The sequence below is a fragment of the Plecotus auritus genome (assembly GCF_963455305.1).
Source record: "Plecotus auritus genome assembly, chromosome: 3".
Lineage (NCBI taxonomy): Eukaryota > Metazoa > Chordata > Mammalia > Chiroptera > Vespertilionidae > Plecotus > Plecotus auritus.
Genome location: NC_137772.1, coordinates 221,310,317 through 221,326,398, shown reverse-complemented (window position 1 = coordinate 221,326,398; position 16,082 = coordinate 221,310,317).

The window sequence follows — 16,082 nt, the reverse complement described above, 5'->3', positions numbered from 1 at the left end:
AAACCCCAGCTCGCCCTCTGGGCTTGGCTCCAATGTCACCTCCTCCTGGAAGCCCCTCCTGATCCCCACCTGTGTCAGGGTCCTCTGATGTTTGCACTTTAGTTTTTTTTAACCCGAGGATATTTTTTCATTGATTTTTCTTAGAGAGAGTGGAAGAGAGAGGGAAAGACAGAGAGAAATATTGATGTGAGAGAAACACATCGATTAGTTGCCTCCTGCATGTGCCCTGACCACGGCTGGCCAAGGAGGAGCCTGCAACTGAGGTACATGCCCTTGACTGGAATCGAACCCGGAACCATCATTCCTTAGGTTGACGCTCTATCCCAGGGGTCCTCAGACTTTTTAAACAGGGTGCCAGTTCACTGTCCCTCAGACCGTTGGAGGGCCGGACTATAGTTTAAAAAAAAAACCTATGAACAAATTCCTATGCGCACTGCGGGCCCAGGACGAGTCGGCTGCTAAGCAGGACAGGCAGCGGCACCCGGCGGGCCGGATAAATGTCCTCGGCGGGCCGCATGTGGCCCGCGGGCCGTAGTTTGAGGACGCCTGCTCTATCCACTGACGCTTTATCCAAACTGGCTAGGGCTGATGTTTGCTCTTTCTGTCCTCTCTGCTTCTTACCTACCACCCGCACTAGGACTGTCACTACATTATCATTTTTGCTGTTTTTGGCTCTGTCTTCCCAGTCAGGGCTGTATCTGTTCAGCTATTTTTGTGCCTTCAGCACTCAGCATAGCGGTGAGCACATAGTAGGTGTTCTGTGCTATCTGTTGAAAGACCAGGTGACTGGAGGCATGAGTAAACATTTAAGAATGAATGACGTGGTTTTTCTGAAGTTCATGGCTGGCCAGGGCAGCATGGGCGTGGCGGAGCCTGGGGGGCCTGCTCTGGGACTGTGCCCCGCCCTCTCGCCTTCTGCCTGGTTTCCCTGCTTCTGTTCTGGACGCTCATGTCTGCTCTCCATCCAGCAGCCAGAGCGATCCCGTTAAAACTCAGGTCAGCCTGCATTTCTCCATACTGAGCTTCAGTCTTACAAGATGAAAAGTTATAAAAATGTACATATGCATTTAGCACCACTAAAATGTATATTTAAAAATAGTTAGGGGTAAATTTTATGTTATGTGTATTTTACCACAATAATAAAAAATGCATCCCTCCTCCGCCCTGAGCCCTGACAAGCCCCCCTGGAGGCAGAGGAGAGCCCGCATCAGGCCGGGGCCAGTCTTGCCCGCTCTCGCTCTCGCTCTCGCTCTCGCCAGGGCCACGCTGTCCTCCTCTCAGCGCTCCTCCAACAAGGCCGCTGCTCCTGCCTCAGGGCCTTGGCACGGGCTCTCCCTCTTTCTGGAATGTCCGTCCTCTAGAAATTCGCGGAGATGCCACTTTCTCCATGAGGCCTCCCCTAACTGCCCTGTTTTGTTTTTTTTGTTTTTTTGTTTTTTTTAAATATTTTATTGATTTTAGAGAGGAAGGGAGAGGGAGAGAGAGAGAGAAACATCAATGATGAGAGAGACTCATGCATGGATCGGCTGCCTCCTGCACGCCCCCAACTGAGGATCGAGCCCGAAACCCAGGCATGTGCCCTTGACCAGAATCAAACCAGGGACCCTCCAGCCCACAGTCCGACACTCTGTCCACTGAGCCAAACCAGCCAGGCCTAACTTCCCTGTTTACAGTTGCACCCTGCGCCCTGGCACGGATGCCCCACGGGGCTCACCTTGCCTCTGTCACGGCGTGCCCACCTCCTCCCCTCTGTGGGTGAACTTATTCCTTGTGGTTACTGCCTCTTTCCCACTCCCTTCCCTTCCCTCCCCTTCCATCACTGCTCTTCAGTTTCCAGAGAATCGGGTGGGAAGGGATGTGGTTGCAGCGCGTGAGAGAGGGGAGCACTCCCAACTTCCTCAGAGCATTTTAGGAAAAGCTGAAGTGAAAAAGGCTGGGGCAGCGGAGTGCTTCCTGCAGCCGGCCCCGAGGCCAAGGGCGTGTGTCCACGTCTGTTTCTGTGTGTGTAGCGCTTGGAGGGAGAAGGGATTCTGGGCCTCTCAGGGCCTTGGGGTTGAGCTATGGGCTCTCTGGCTCCTGGCTGCTCCCGGATGCCCCCGTTCCGTGGGGTCTTCTGTCCTTCCCATCCCTGGACTGTGTGACCTACTGGCTCCAGAACCAGACTTTCAGGGTCCCAATCCCAGCTCTGCCACCGACGGTATGACCTTGAGGAAGCAATTTAACCACAATGTACCTCAGTCTCATAATCTGAAAAACGGGGATGATCAGACAAGAATCCATTTCCTATCCTTGTTGCCAGGGCAGCAAGAGTGAAGAGTGAAGGCTGTGAGGGCTGAGACCAGCAGTGGGTTAAATACTCACGGTTGGTATTGGCCTAAGATCCAGCTGTGGGAGAGCCAGCCCAGCCTCAGGTCATCTGCCGCGGAGGGGGGCTGCAGAGGAAGGTCCAGGCAGGTGTCTCAGAAGAGGCCTTAGAGAGGAGGATGCTGTGGCCAGGGAAGGAGGGAGAAGGGGAAGGTGCTGCAGGGGAGGGCAATGGCCTGGTGGGGCTGCAAGGAACTCCATGAGACCCAGGATGAGGCTGGAGCGCAGACACAGGGCCCTCCCTACCTGAGCGCCAGGCTGTGTTGGACTTTGTCTGGGGCAGTTGGGATCCATGGGGGGTGGTTCAACAGGGGCATGGGGGCTTCAGCCAGGGCTTCTGGTTCCAGGCTGATGGGGAGACACCACGATAGCATCGGCTGAGAAGATGAGACGTTTTGGCACAAAATACTTAGAGGACAGGCCGAGTAGTTAAAGCACACTGCCTGGGGGTCCAGAGGAGTGTGATCCATGAAGACTTCCCGGAGGAGGTGGCCTGGAAGTGAGCCTTAGTGGAGGCACAGAGAGACTGCCACAGTGTGCTGGCTGACTCTGGGCAAACCGCTGCCCTCTCTGGTCTCTGCCCTGCTTGAGCTGACCGAGGCCTGGCCCCTGCGACTCTCAGCTCTGACATTCCGCGGTCAGGGATGGGGACCACTGGAATCTGCCTGGGCACCTTCAGGTGTTTGGTTTAGACAGAGCCTCCACCTGCCTCGGTTTCCCCTCAGCACTGGACGGGGTGGCGGGGGGTGAGGCAGGGAGGATAATAATGCCTGATTGTTTAAGACCTTGCACACCTCGGGGGCCAGATGCCAAGGATTGTTTCCATTCATGGGAGGGTGGGCCCTTCCTGCCAGGAGAAAATTCCAAGCTCCTATAGCTGGGTGGGGGTGGGGATACCCTGCCACCCCCTCTGACCACATACCCGCCGCCCAAACCTGTGGCATCAACGGCTTTTTTCCTTCTCTCTCTTCCCTCTCTTGGCAAAGGTAGCAGCCCAGGGCCCCGAAGAGAGGCCCTCAGCTCCTTCTGTTTGCTCTGGAGTGCCCCCTCCCTTCCCCTCTCCCTTCCCATGTTTGCTGTTGCAGGCAGGGGCCAGATGGACCGACCCCCACCAGGGCCTGGCTTGTTCCATCCTGATGAGTCCGGGTGATGGGAAGAACGCAGGGCTCATGTCCTCTGGGACAATGGGATTGTTGTTTGGGAACTTGCTGCTTCTGAGAGCCCTTGCTCCCACAATTCCCTAAATCTGTTTCCGTGGTTTTGATCTTTGGTCGCAGGATGCTGCATTTCTGAAATTATTTGGTTCTAAGAGTTCTTGCGCCTGGAACGAAGCATGTTCCACTATGTGATGGTCCTGGAATCTTCTGGTTGTAAGAACCTACTTCAAAGGCACTGATTCTAGAGGTTTGGATCCAGTTGTCTGTAGTCCTGATGCCACACCTTGGGCTGTGGTGCCACAGGGGCTGGGGGGCGGGAGGGGGAACTGGGGAGGGGACGGTGGCGGGGTGCAGTGGCGCCCAGGTGTGCTGGTGTGGGCGTTGGCGGCAGCTCCGGCGCTGACAGCTGGGCAGGGGCCACTGCCTGAGCTCATGCCACCTGGCCCTGCCCCAGGACAGAAGGGGATGGGGGGGGGGACCCAGGCCAGGCTGAGGACCCTCCATGGGCTCCGCCACCTCCTTCTCTCCCCGGAACCCTCTCCTGCTGCCCACTGAACTCACAAACACCGAGAGTTCTGGGCCCACCTGGGGCAATCGCCCATTGAGCAAGTGGGGACTCCAGGTACAGCCAGGGAGGGGGCTTTCCTGATCCCACCCAGGGCAGGGCATCTCAAGACCCACCCGCTTCTCCCCTGGCCCCCCACCCCCAATTCAGAGCTCTTTCCAGGGGCCTCATGTTAACAGACCCTCAGACACCCCTTCGCTGGATATTTGGTTTCTGATTACAGACTGACTCCCCAATCCCTCTTGCCCCCCAACACCCCTGTTCTCCAAGATCTTTGCTGAGGAAGAGGCAGGAGCTCAGAGTTTGACACCAGGGGGCCTCAGTCTTCCCATCTGGGCTCTGGGAGGGCTGAGCTATCAGCCTGCGGGGCTCCGACCATGGCCACGCTGACTGTCTGCTTCTCCCATCCCCGGCCCTTCCCAAATCCCCTGTGCCCTCCCGGCTGTGAGTGGGGCTCCCTGCCCCTCCCTGGCCCCACTTGGCACGCTCCCAGCAGGCTCGTGGGAGCTGGAATTCGGAGCGGTCCCTGGCGTGTGCGTGCTGCCTCCCGCCTGCCGGGGCACCTCCCCTGACTCGGGGCCAGAAATTCCTCCCGCTTCTCCCAACAAGCTCCCGGGGAAGGAGGAGCTGTGGGAAGGGGTAGGGAACATGCTGGATGTCAGGACTGTGAGGGGGTAGGAGGGACCCACAGGCTGGGGACACCTGAGGGAGGACAGGGGGTGGGGGCAGAGGAAGGGTGGAGGTGGGTTCTGACCACATCCCCCAACCCTTGTTTTCAATCCCATCGTGTGCGCAGATGAGGACAGTTTTAGAGTTCCTCGAAATCTATGGGTTCATTCACTGATTCAAGCATTTATTGAGCACCTACTATGTTTTTTTATTTCAGAGAGGAAGGGAGAGGGAGAGAGAAAAACATCAAAGATGAGAATCACTGATCAGCTGCCTCCTGCACACCACCTACTGGGGATGGAGCCTGCAACCAGGGCATGTGCCCTGATGGGAATCGAACCGTGATCCTGGTTCATAGGTTGATGTTCAACCACTGAGCCATGCTGGCTGGGCAATAAAGATTTTTTAAAAATTAGAAAGTGATGAATGCAAGTTTAAATACATTAACTTTTAATAATGACTGTGTTTAAAAGCCGGCTGCAACATCTGTGAGCATTTAATAATGTCTGAGGAGCCATCTCCCTGCCTCGCAGATGGGGGAGCCAGGATGGAGGCTGCATGCTTTCTGGGCAGTAGGGACAGAGCACAGAGATGAGGTGGTGGGAGGAGCCCGTGGCGGGAAAAGTTCTGAGTTGTGCGCCCCCTCCACGGTGAGCTCCTGAGGACATGGGCCATGGCCTGGTCTGGCCTGGCAGCCTCTGGGCCCCCCTTGAACACAACATCTGTCCCCATGCCTCCCCTAACACCTTAACCCAACAGCTGGGCACCATATCCCAGAGAACACCCTGGGAGGGCAGAGACTGTGCTGGGGGTCAGGAGGGCTGGTTCCTCCCTGGATCTGCCCCTAACCATTTTGTTTTTTTAATATATTTTTATTGATTTCAGAGAGGAAGGGAGAGGAAGAGAGCTATAGTAACATCAATGATGAGAGAGAATCATGGATCGGTTGCCTCCTGCACGCCCCACACTGGGGACCAAGCCTGCAACCCGATCATATGCCCTGACCGGGAATCGAACTGCGACCTCCTGGTTTGACAGTCAGCCACTGAGCCATGGTGGCCGGGCTGCCCCTAACTTGCTATAAAACCGTGGGAGAGGCACTGACCTCTCTGGGCCTCTGTTTCCCTATCTGTAAAATGAGGCGCTGGGACCGAGGTGATGGGCACGTTGATGGCCTTTCCTCTCAGTTCCAAGGTACCTGGGGCCAGTCCTCTTCCAAGGCCTTTGGCTGCTGATGGGGATTGGCCCCAGGGCCAATGACATATTTCCAGCCACCCACATGGCCCCCGCCCCGCATCCTGGCCCTTCAGCTGTCTGACTAGCCAGTGATGTCACCATCGGGGAGACAGTGACGTCAGGTGGGGTTACCCTGCCCCAGGCTCCTCAGGCCCAGCGCCAGGCCTGCTTCCTGCAGGGAGCCTTCATGGGTTACTCTGCTACTCCAGACCTCCCAGTTAGCCCAGACCCTCACTGTGGGCTAAGTCCTTTTTGGGGTGGGAGTTGGGCCTCCCCAAGCTGGCTTGGTGCACCCAGAGGACAGGGCAGGGATCTCGAGGCAGAGCAAGGGCTCCTGGCTCAACCTTAACCTGCTGTGTGACCTTGGACAAGTCACTCTCCCTTGCAGGGCCTCAACGCCTCTGCTGAAATAGGACTAAGTTTCCAAACCAAGTCCTTTAATTACCTTCTGGCAAAGGAATCTGTGGCATCAAGAGATGACTCCCTGATAGTCTGGATAATTCTCACACTCGCCTACTCTCCTGGCTCCAACATCATTGATGAGCTTATGGGGCCCGACTTTCATCTCCAGCCTAAGTCCCATGCCTGGCTGCCTGCTCCACTCCTACACCCCAAAAACAGAACTCTGGATCCCCCCACAACCTCTCCTGTCTGGCTGTCCCTAGCTCAGTAAATGGTACCAATGCTCACCTAGTTGCTTAAGCTAACAATTACCCCGTCACAGGGCAACTCCATGCATCTCACACGGAGAACAAAAAGCCAGGGCATGCAAGGGGCACCTGTTGGCTCCACGTCTGTGAAGGTCAAGAACAGGCGGAGCAGGAGGATGGTTTCCCCTGGGCGGGGGCAGGGGAGGACTGACCAGAGAGAGGACCAGGGAACTTCTGGGGCCAGAAATCGTCTGTGTCTTGATCTTGGAGCTGTTTTGGTGGGTATGCTGAGTTAAAAATCTAATCAATCTAGATTCTTCTCTTCCCTCATCTGCCTCATACACAGGAGAGAAAAATCCCAACTCGCACACACCTTTCGTCCTAGCGGGGGCAGGGGACAAGAAAAACAAGTAAATATGTTATGAATCAGAGATCGGGAGGAGCCAGGAGGCAAAGGATGAGGGTCGGGCAGATGGAAGGATAAGGGTTGGGGAGCTGGGCCTGAAGGATGTGAGGGAAGGAGCTGTGAGGCTCTCGAGGTGTCCCGGGAGGGACAGCAGGCAGAGGAGGGAACTCGGGAACATGTCCTGATAAATGCTGTCATGGGCTAGAATAGGTCACCATGACAACTGAGGAGAACTAGGAACTGGAGGGGGGCGGGCAATTAGAATTGTCATTTGAGGGGCTGAAATTGGACGTTGGTAGATTCAGGGGTTGATATTTAGTGCTCAGTTTTATTGCCTGTAGAGCACTTATCGGACTTGATCTGAGTCTGTTTTCTCTCTAGTCGACCCTGAGTCCTCCCCCTCATCTCAGCCCTGCCTGCCTGCCTGCACTGTGGGCTCGTACACGTGCCAAGGACGCGTGAGCCAGCGTGGACAGAGCGGCCTGCCTTTGTGGACCGGGCACATGTCCTCGAGGCGAGGTTTGGTTTGGACATGGCCTTGCTCCTGGACGCTCTCCCCGTGCCGCCCACCAGGCCTGCCCTGTGCCGGCTGCTCCCTGCGGGAGTGCAGGGCGTGGGCCAGATCTCATCTCATTTGCCTCCTCGCTGGGTGGCCTTGGCAAGCTCCCTCCCTCCCTCAGTCAGCTTCCTGGACTGCAAAATGGGGATATCACAGCCCAGGCCTGGCCCCCTGGAGGAGCGGGAGCTGGGGTGCCCCGCAGCCCACCAGATACAGGGGTTCCTAGGGGAGAGTAATTAACTGGGGGCCCTGGGATTTGGATTTTGGCCTATGTGACTTGGGGCTAGTCACCTCCCCTCTCTGATCCTAGCTTGGTTCCAAGGTAAATGCCATGGGTGCCTTTCGGGGCTGGGCACCGGGACAGGGGTGCTTCGGCTTGTGGAGCCCCACCTGGGAACGGGGTGGCGGGGAGGGTGTGGGGCGGTGTCGGAGGCCGGGGGCAGAGGCAGCGCCAAGTGTCTGGGGCAGACAATGGGCACTGTGTGTGGGGGCACAGGGTGGGGTTTGGGGATGGCACAGTGGTACCCCAGCAGGAATGTGCTGGCCTGTCTGGGAATTCAAGCATATGGCTCCCCTCGTGGTCCGCTCTCCCGCAGTGGGCTCCCTCACGGGCCTTGCCCACCTGTCACAAGGGGTTGAGGGCCTGGAATGGCCAAGGGAGGTGCTGATGGGCCGGAAGTTCCTGGGTCCACCCCCTGCAAGCCTGAGCATCCTCTCTGGGCCTGGAAAAATGATGGGGGTGGGGCATAGGGCCTTCCCATGACGCTGACTTGCTAGTGACCTTGAGCAAGTGCCTGCCTCCCTCCAGGCCTGTTTCCCCATCTGTGGCCTCTGATCACCCTATAGGGCCTTCCTCAGGTTGAAACACCTCTCACGGCCCAGTCACCTCCCTCACAGCCTCGTTCTGCCCTCGTGGAAAGGGGTCCTGGTCGTAGCCACTAGCTGAATGAGGCGCCTTTGTGACTATTCACAGTATTTTCTGCTGCTGCCCTCGGGTCCTTTCTCTTGCCCTGCCCGCTTCATGCAGTGGTGCTCAGGGCAGTGGGTGCTGGGGCAGTGGGTGCTCAGGGCAGTGGGTGCTGGGGCAGTGGGTGCTGGGCCAGTGGGTGCTCAGGGCAGTGGGTGCTCAGGGCAGTGGGTGCTGGGGCAGTGGTGCTCAGGGCAGTGGGTGCTGGGGCAGTGTGTGCTCAGGGCAGTGGTGCTCAGGGCAGTGTGTGCTCAGGGCAGTGGTGCTCAGGGCAGTGGTGCAGGGGCAGTGGGTGCTCAGGGCAGTGGGTGCTCAGGGCAGTGGGTGCTCAGGGCAGTGGTGCTCAGGGCAGTGGGTGCTCAGGGCAGTGGTGCTCAGGGCAGTGGGTGCTGGGGCAGTGGGTGCTCAGGGCAGTGGTGCTGGGGCAGTGGGTGCTGGGGCAGTGGGTGCTCAGGGCAGTGGTGCTGGGGCAGTGGGTGCTCGGGCAGTGGGTGCTGGGGCAGTGGGTGCTCAGGGCAGTGGGTGCTCAGGGCAGTGGGTGCTGGGGCAGTGGGTGCTGGGGCAGTGGGTGCTCAGGGCAGTGGGTTGCTCAGGGCAGTGGTGCTCAGGGCAGTGGGTGCTGGGGCAGTGGGTGCTGGGGTAGTGGTGCTCAGGGCAGTGGGTGCTGGGGCAGTGGGTGCTCAGGGCAGTGGTGCTCAGGGCAGTGGTGCTAGGGCAGTGGTGCTGGGGCAGTGGTGCTCAGAGCACTGGTGCTCAGGGCAGTGGGTGCTCAGGGCAGTAGTGCTCAGGGCACTGGTTCTCAGGGCAGTGGGCGCTGGGGCAGTGGTGCTCAGAGCAGTGGGTGCTCAGGGCAGTGGGCGCTGGGGCAGTGGGCGCTCAGGGCAGTTGGTGCTCAGGGCAGTGGTGCTGGGGCAGTGGTGCTGGGGCAGTGGTGCTGGGGCAGTGGGTGCTCAGGGCAGTGGTGCTCAGGGCAGTGGTGCTCAGGGCAGTGGTGCTCAGGGCAGTGGGTGCTCAGGGCAGTAGTGCTCAGGGCACTGGTTCTCAGGGCAGTGGGCGCTGGGGCAGTGGTGCTCAGAGCAGTGGGTGCTCAGGGCAGTGGTGCTCAGGGCAGTGGGTGCTCAGGGCAGTGGGCGCTGGGGCAGTGGGTGCTCAGGGCAGTGGGTGCTCAGGGCAGTGGTGCTGGGGCAGTGGTGCTGGGGCAGTGGGTGCTCGGCAGCTCCTTGTGGGTTATGCCGGGAGGCACTGGCTGATGGGAGGGTGGGAGGAGACAGAAGGGGGTAGTTCTTTTTTTTTTTTTTTAGGTAAACCAGAAGTTTAATAAAAATGGGGGGGAATTACAATACAGTGGGCTGGCACTGGGCTGCTTTAGAAGGTCTGGTATGTTGGTGGCTCCTAGGAAGCCACAGGATTGGTCCCTCACACCCCAAGATTTTTTAAAAATATATGTTTATTGATTCCAGAGAGGAATGGAGAAGGAGAGATAGAAACATCAATGATGAGAGAGAATCATTGATCGGCTGCCTTCCCCACGCCCCAGGTGGGGATCAAGCCCACACCCCGGGCATGTGCCCTGAGCGGGAATCGAACCATAACCGCCTGGTTCATAGGTTGACACTCCACCACTGAGCCACACCGGTGGCTTCGCTCACTTCGCTCACTTGGCCAGGCCCCAAGGGGAGGCCTCTGTCCTCCCGGTGTAATTTGTCACCAGGCTGGTTCTGAACTCCCCCGTCCTGGGAGGAGAACTGCCTGGTCTGACCTTCCCCTTGACGACAAGGTTCGTTTACATTGTTGTCTTAGGCCCACACCTGCACCGCAGGTTCCGCGGTTGGCAGACAGGCGGGAGCCGGAGAACAGAGCTTTGGGAACGCTGGCACCGGGAGGGGTACTCTCCCCTGCTCCCTTCCGGGCCCCCTCCCCTCTCACCGGCTTCAGGCCCCTCGGCCCCTCCACGCCCCTCAGCTCGGCGGATGGTCCTAGGCAGCCCCCCTCCGCTCCAGGGGCTCCACACCCCACCTGCCCACAGCTCAGAGTGGTCCCTCCCCAGGATTCCTTCTCCTAAAACCCCTGATGCTGTTTCTTGCCAGGACTCTGACCCCGCCTTTGGGCCGGGGAGCTTTCTTGATCCCCATTTTACAGATAAGAAACTGAGGCCCAGAGCAGGGCTGTGAGTGGCTCCCAGCCTTGCAGCCGGGGAGGCCGAGGTTTGAACCTCGGGTACTGTGTCTGGGGCCTCTGGTCCCGGGCAGCACTGGATTTTTCGCTTTGCTGCTGATCACGTACTAAAAGCTTAGAAGGCTCAGGTGAGGTGCCCAGTGAGTAATAAAAACAGTGCAGCCAAGTTTCCAGATTCTCACTCGGGCAAAGCTCTGGGCCCTGGGCCAAGGGCGGTCCGAGGTGTCTCCTCTCTGTTAGGGGCTGTGAGGAGGGCAGTCTGGGCAGGGGGAGTGGAAGGCTGGGAGTCCCTGTGGCTGGTCCCCATTGGTCAGCCAGGGGAGCAGACGGCTCCCCTCCAGGGCAACTCCCCAGCTGGCGAGTCCAGGGGCCAGCCAGACTGCCGAGATGACCCGGGTGCTTGATGACTTCATGGGCCTTTCCCACTCATGACTCACCTGTGCCTCACTCACTGACCCCTCGGGCATCTTTGAGGGAGGGGAGGTGTGCTGAGTGCTGGTGAGCAAGGCCCGTGGCGTGGCCTCTGGTGTGCTGTGTAGGGGGCATCCCGGTCCCCTCTGAGCATCAGGGACCATATCACCGCCTCTGGGGGCTTCATCTAGGACCCACCCCCCTTTATTCCAGCTTGGTCTGCTGGAATTGGCCAGCTTGGGACTTTGGATGTGACTGCACCCTAAGGTGAAGGAATCTGTCCCTGTCTGTCTGTCTGTCTCCTCCCTGCGCCACCCCAGCACAGATGTGAATCAGCCCAGGTGAGAAAATTGACTCACCTGCCCTACCCGGCCCTGGGGAAAGTGCTACTTTCTCTTCACGTTGGGTTGGAATAGAACTTGAACTTGACTGTTACTTTCAGAAGAGACTCCGCCGTGAGGGTGGGGAGGGACACAGCGCCAGGACTTAGGGTGTCAGGTCTCTCGAAGGAAGACACTGGGCGCCTAAGAAGCTCCAGGCTCATGGCCCCCATGTCATCTTGGAGAATCACAAACTAACCTGCTGTCTGGGCCCTCATTTGCAGAAGAGGAAACTGAGGCTCAGACGGGAGAGTGACCGGCCCAAGGTCACACTGCCCAGATACATGCTGTGGATGGAGGGCTGACCAAGCCCAGGACTCTGTCCTCGGAAAACTTCCTTGTCCCATCTTACATCTCCAGCTCCCCAGACCCCCTGTAGACCAGAGGAGGCTGAGAGGGGCAGAGGCAGGGAGGGACAGGGTGCAGAGCCAGCCTCCTTTATACCCCCACCCTTGTCACAGGGTCCAGGGGTCACCAGGGAAGGGGTTAGCTCCTCCTCTGTGCCCCCATCACAGGTAATCCTGTTTCCCACGGTCGGGCTGTCGTTAATCTTTAAACAGCCTGATGATGCATTAATTCCCAAGGCCCAGGGGGCTCGGTTGAGTGCACCTCATGACTGTGACCAGGGACCGTCTCCCCAGCCTCATGGGGTCTGTTTGAACCCACAGGGCACCCTGGGAGCTTCATGTCCTTGAGTCCAGCACTAGTGACTGGACAGGATGGACCGAGACCGAGCCTCTGTTTCCTCATCTACCTCACTGTCTGCCTGCCCCCGGGGTAAACTGGGAAGAATGATCTCCAGTGGGAACTGGGGCTGCCACGGTGGGGCAGGGGGTGCGGGGAGACCTGGGGAAAGGGCTCTTGCTGAGAAGCCGTCAGACAGGACAAAGGGTGCCTAATGCAGGAGGTGACTTTGGCCAAGTCCCTTCTTCTCTTTGGGCCTTGGCTTTCCCACCCGTGAAAGGAAGGGTGGGGTCCGTGAATGCCAAGCCCCAGAGGCCTCTACTGGGTGACTGGGTCATTGGTGCCATGCAGAGCCCCAGCACGCTCCAGGGCGCTCAGCTCACACCCCAGGGAGGTGCTGAGCTGTGAATATCATTGGGTCATCTCCAGTGACCGGAAAGCTCATTATCTGGAGGTGGAGGATCCCAGGCAACTTCCGGCCTGGCCAGCCGGGGCAGGTGTGGGAGGAACGCTAGCCCTGCCCACTCTGCCCATTTTCACCTTGTCACTGAGGGGACCAGCACCCAGAAAACCCGAGACATCGGCCCTGGGACGTGAGGGATCTTTGGTGACTTCTGGTCTTCTGGGAGGTTAGAATTTTTTAAAGTTGGACTGAAATAACAGAAGTAATACCTAAATTCATAAATGTTCTTTCATTGTTAGGAGGCATATTGGCCTTCCCACCCTGGAGGGGTTGAATAGTGCCCCCCACCACCAAATTCAGGTCTACCCAGAACCTCGGAATAAGACCTTATTTGACATAGGGTTTTTGCAGATTAATTACTAATTAATTGGGGGGGGGGTCCTCAAACTACAGCCCGCGGGCCACATACGGCCCACCGAGGACATTTATCCGGCCTGCCAGGTGCCGCTGCCTGTCCTGCTTAGCAGCCGACTCGTCCCGGGGCCCGCAGTGCGCATAGGAATTTGTTCATAGTTTTTTTTTTAAACTATAGTCCGGCCCTCCAACGGTCTGAGGGACAGTGAACTGGCCCCCTGTTTAAAAAGTTTGAGGACCCCTGAATTAGAGTAAGGATCACCCTGGAATTGGGTGGGTCCTAAATCCAATGATAGTGTCCTGAGAAAGGAGCGGGGCCCAGCCGGCCTGCATGGCTCAGTGGTTGAGTGTTGACCTATGAACCAGGAAGTCATGGTTTGATTCCCGATCAGGGCACATGCCTGGGTTGGGGGCTCAATCCCCAATGGGGGGCATGCAGGAGGCAGCTGATCAATGATTCTCTCTCATCATTGATGTTTCTATCTCTCTCGCTTCCTCTCTGAAATCAATAAAAATGTATTTTAAGAAAAAAAGAGAAGGGAGGGGGAGATGTGAAGATGGAGACACAAGAAGAGCCATGTGACGTGAGACAGAGGCAGTGATGGAGCGACGAGGCCACAAGCCAAGGGTGGCGGGACTCGCCAGAAGCCGGAAGAGGCAGGAAGGATTCTTTCCCCACAGCCTTTGGAGGAAGCGCGGCCCTGCTGACACCTGGATTTTGCACTTCAGCCTCCAAAACCGTGAGAGTCAATGTCTGTTGCTCTAAGCCCCCCAGTTTGTGGTACTTTGTTACCAGCAGCCACAGGAAACCAACACCCCTCCCCCCATCCCAGCCTCCTCTGTGCACTTACAGCCCCTGCGCTACCCATGTGTGGTCATGGCCTGTTTACAGCCGCTGGGCTGGGAGCTCCATGCAGGTACGGTCAGAAGGGCCACCAGTGGTGAAGTGTCTACAGTGAGGACAGGGTCTGTGTGCACGCAGGGCCCCGGGGGTGCTAAGGGAGCTGATGATCCTCACCCGGCCTGTGCACCCCGAGTGTACACTTGGGGGGCCTGGGGTGCAGGCCTCTGTATGTTTGGGTGGGCCTGTACGAGGTGCGTGTGTACAAGTCTGTGCACACATGAATACTGTACACATGTCTACAGGTATGTGGGGGCGTGTCTCTGTGCATATACGTGGGTGCACACCCATATACATGCTTCTGTGCGTGACACATGCCTATGCATGCGCTCATGTATTTGCATGAGGGCTGTGTGCATGGGCGTGTCGTGTGTGTGTGCATGTGCAGGTCCGGGGCAGGTTGCTGTACTGAAAAGACTCCTTGTAGCAGCTGTTACATCCGGGTCCCACCATTCCTCATTTGAGAACTAAAAATAGCCATGCCCAGCCCTGTCCCAGCAGGCAGGGGGCCGATGGGCAGCCCCACAGGGCACCCTCGCCAAGCTGCTGACCTCCTCCCTTCTTGGGCCACTGCCCTGCCTGCCCTTCCCTGCCGTGGGCTCCCATGAGCTCATGCAGGCCCTGCTCAGCCAGGCCAGGGAGGGGGTGGGGAAGTGCCAAGGCCCTGCCCACATCCAGGCCACTGGACACAAGCAAGGCCTGATAAGGTCAAGCGTGGAGTGGGGTCCGCCCCCTCCCTGCAGCCAGGGCCAGCCGGGCGGACATGAGTCAGCACAGGGGGCATTGGACAGCCAGGCCTGACCACTGGCATCTTTCTGGGCAGGGCAGGCACTGGCCAGGAGGAATCACCTCTCGCTGATGGCCAGGCCCTGACCTCATTCTCCACCTTGAGGAACCTACCTCCACTTCCGCCCAGAAAGCCCCTCTTGGAGGCCCTGAGGGCTTCCTGCCCTGGTCTGGCCATGCCCTTGGCCTTGGGAGGGTTATGTCGCCCCGAAGAAGGCACTTCCCGCTTCAGCTGCACTGGCCCTGGGGCTTCCCTAGCCCCTTCCTCAGGAAGCCCTCGCTGACCCCAGGCTGGCCTGGCCGTCCTCCGAACTCCCCACCCGTCTCGGCCGCTCCCTCTGGAAGTCAAGCCTGTTTTCTGTCTCTAGAGCCGGAACTTCTAAGGGCAGGGAAGCGCATCTTTTCCATCTCCGCGTCCCCATCGCGGTCCCTCACTCCTTCCTTCCCCGTCACAGCAGGTGTCCTTCTGTCCTCCTCTACAGGGGAGCCGTGACTGGTCCAAAGTCCTCATCTGCTGTGTGACTTTAGGCTAATGGCCTAAACTCTCTGGTCTCCAATCAGAGGAATCAATGGGACACTAATCTCCTCCTGTGTGTTGTCTAAGCGGACACCATGAATTCTTGAGGTGCCAATCCCACCTTGGGCAGCATGCACTGGGGGATCCCCAGGCACAGGCTCTGTCAGGGGCTGTGCAGCCCCCAGCTGGACTGGAGGTTCAGGGGTGGAAAACCTCCTGGCTGGAACCTAGATGGTCTCTGGACCTGAGGTTAAGCCATTCCCAGAAGGAAACCAGCTGCTCTGAGCCCAGCTGGGTGGGCAGGAGTGTGAGGGTGTAGCTGGGGCAGCTGGGAACTGCCCCACCAGCTCTCAGGAAGGAACCTGAGAAGGAGCGGGTGGCCTGGGGTTGGGCCAGTGACAGATTTCAGGCTGTGAATTCTTGGTTGAGACCTAGGGGGGAGCAGGAACACCCTGAGAACCTGGCCCCTGAGCTCTGAGCCAGCTTCTATAACTCCTGGTTGTGGGACTCAGTTTCCTCATCTGTAAAATGGGGTTATAACTGCCTCACCTCACAGACTTGTTGTGAGATCGGAGTGGCTGATGTGCAGGGGCTTGGCACACAGCAGGCCTCATTCAGGGAACCCCCCTCCCCCATCAGCTCTGACTCCCAAGGAGCTGCTCGCCCCAGACCCCAGGACACTTGCAAATTCCCCTTCATGTCCCAGGCTCACAGAATGATAGGAGAAGAAGGGAAAATTAAAACAAACAAGTAAAAACTATATATTCGCTGAAGAGCTAACACACCCACATGTCCAACAATCAAAATACATAAAAGTATTTTGAAAAGTGAAAAGTTT